The sequence below is a fragment of the Galeopterus variegatus genome, unplaced genomic scaffold (assembly GCF_000696425.1).
Source record: "Galeopterus variegatus unplaced genomic scaffold, G_variegatus-3.0.2 Scaffold3260, whole genome shotgun sequence".
NCBI lineage: Eukaryota > Metazoa > Chordata > Mammalia > Dermoptera > Cynocephalidae > Galeopterus > Galeopterus variegatus.
In genome coordinates, this window is record NW_007729371.1 from 214027 (window position 1) to 216566 (window position 2540).

The 2540-nt window shown below is 37.2% G+C and overlaps 1 protein-coding gene across 1 annotated transcript in view; it reads left to right on the top strand.

Annotated features, from left to right (window-relative positions):
• MRC1 (mannose receptor, C type 1) overlaps positions 1-2540 on the top strand; it is a 43554-nt gene that overhangs the window by 16241 nt on the left and 24773 nt on the right. The gene's annotated exons all lie outside the window — the stretch shown is intronic.

Consider the following 2540-nt stretch of genomic DNA (forward strand, 5'->3'; position numbering starts at 1 on the left):
GGGTTATTTTGTGCACACCTGCATGGATGAGAGAAACATATGAGGGCCCTTCAAAAAGTTCATGGAAAAAGAGAACTGGACAATAATATGAATCTTTCCATGAACTTTTTATTTATTTTTTATTTTTTTTATTTTTATTTTTTCCTTTTTGTCTTTTTTCGTGACCGGCAACGGATCGCAACCCTCAGTGTCGCGCCCGTACCGGACCGGGACCGGCAAGGGATCGCAACCCTCGGTGTTGCTCCCACACCTCGCTCAGCCAGTGAGCGGCCAGTCTGTATGTGGGATCCGAACCCTCGGCGGGAGCACCACCGCGCTTCCCAAGCGGCGCACTGTAGCAGTACACCACTGGACCGGCCCTCCATGAACTTTTTAAAGTTTTCTTCTGTATCAGAGTAGGAATATTTTCGGGTTGTTTTTTTTTCCAACTGAAATAATTGATTGTACATATCTGTGGGGTACAGAATTGATTATCAACACCCGTGTACAATACATGATGATCAAATCAGGATGATTATGCAATGGTTTCAGTTCAGTGTGTTTTTTTGCAAATCCTGTTTGTGGGTTGTGTTGCCTTGACTTTTCCATTTTTTACTTGTTTTCTGGCTTTCTTGAAGCCAAGGGACAGAGCACAAGTTGCTTTTTATTCTCTTCACCAGCTACATAGAAGAAAGGGGTACTAGGAGTGGACAGCAGCTCAGCCTGGCTACAGACTCGTTTCCTGGTTCCCATCCTCCGCTGCAGACTAGCACTGCAGAAATGCTTCCCTAACCAGCAAGTGCTGCTGTTGTGTCCATCAGCACAGCAAACAAGCCCCGAGGGATTCAGAGGCCGAGTTCACCTCCGAGACTTACTTGATTCTTACAGGAATTTTAGTCAGCAAATTTTAACTGGAATCTGGATAAGAGGGACATCTCTAATGAGATCTGTAGTACTTCCTGCCTTTAAGTCAAAAATATCATGCATTAGGAAACAAAAGGTCTGACGGGGAATTTAAAACAAGTAAAACAGAGGATATATATATATATATGAAGAAAGGTATTTACAGTGTTTGATATTTATTGGGATATATTAGGGAAGAATTTAGAAAATACTCATGTGAGTGGGTGTTGTGATCTACTCCATTTTGGGAAATATCCCATTGCAATATAAAAGAAAACCCACAAATATTTATACTTTTCAATTGAATTTCTTTTACGTAAGGATTTTGAGGAGTAAATATCTATTTTTTTAATGCTTAAGCCAGTTTGGTGACTCAGATTAAATTTACTGTCATATATCAAACAACTGCTGTATGCCAGACACTGAGCTTTATTTCTTTACAGATGAGATGAAGGCTAAGAGGGAGAAGTTAGGAAACTTGCCTGATGATTCATGTTTAGAAAAGAGCTGAACTGGAACTCAGCTCTGTCTCCCATTTCATCCTGCCTGCGTCTCACTCACAAAATGAGCAGGAATCTGGGGGTCCCCAAAGCCCTAACAAGAACCATTAATTTAGATGTCAACATCTTGTTCCCAGTATACATATTCCATATGGTTAATCTGATTTCCTGTTATCAGCTGGGTGAAATGTTTCTGCGCAGAAGCCCATTGGCAAATCACCCACAGCTATTTGATCACCTTCCCTTCATTTCTACCCTGGAAAATGTTGGGACGCTATTTAATCTTCAATTCCTGAATCAGATTTATAACTCCCGATGTGCAGGATTAGGATTTACAGAACTGAAATAAGATATAGGAAGTGAAACTGGGCTTGTTACACTGATTGTTTTTACCAGTTTCCTTTGGTATTGCCTGGAAAACAAATTGGGCCTCTACATGAAAAAAGAAAAGAAAAATACCAGCGTAATATTGAACATTAAATACTCTTCTAGCATAACTAAGTTCAAAAGTAGGTATATGAGTATAACCCTTTTAGGCAACACTTGTACATGCAGGAAAATTTAAAATTAGAAAATTTAGGATGTGAAAGAAGTGCTTTGCACAGCAATAATAAAAATTTTGGTCTGTTACTTTATAAAATTACAAAAGCATATTAGAGAAAAATATTTGTGGATGATTCTTATCTGCTTTATTTAACCTAAGGTTTGAATTTTGTTTCTGCATCACACCTTTTGCCAACTCTAATTCACCATGAAGCTATTAATAATAATAATAATGGTAATAATAATAGCAATAGCTTACATTTCGGGCATATACTATATGTCAGGACCTATTTTAAAAAGTATTAGTTAATTTGATTTTTCAAGACAAACTTAGAAGCACCTAGAGCCGATGAGAAATGTCAAAGGATAGATAATTCCCTTAAAGAGCTATTTTCATTTCTTATCATGCCAAACATGGTCATTTCATTAAGCAATCTCATATAAAATCTGCTTCAATTCTTCTTTCATCAGTGAATTATTTGTGGTTTTGAAAACTTATATACTTATTTTCTTAAATGATAAGTTTTAAAAAATCCCAGAGTAATCAATTTTGAGAATATCTATATTTAATATTTTTGAAATGCTAGTTTCAAGTGCATTTCCTCTGGTATACCC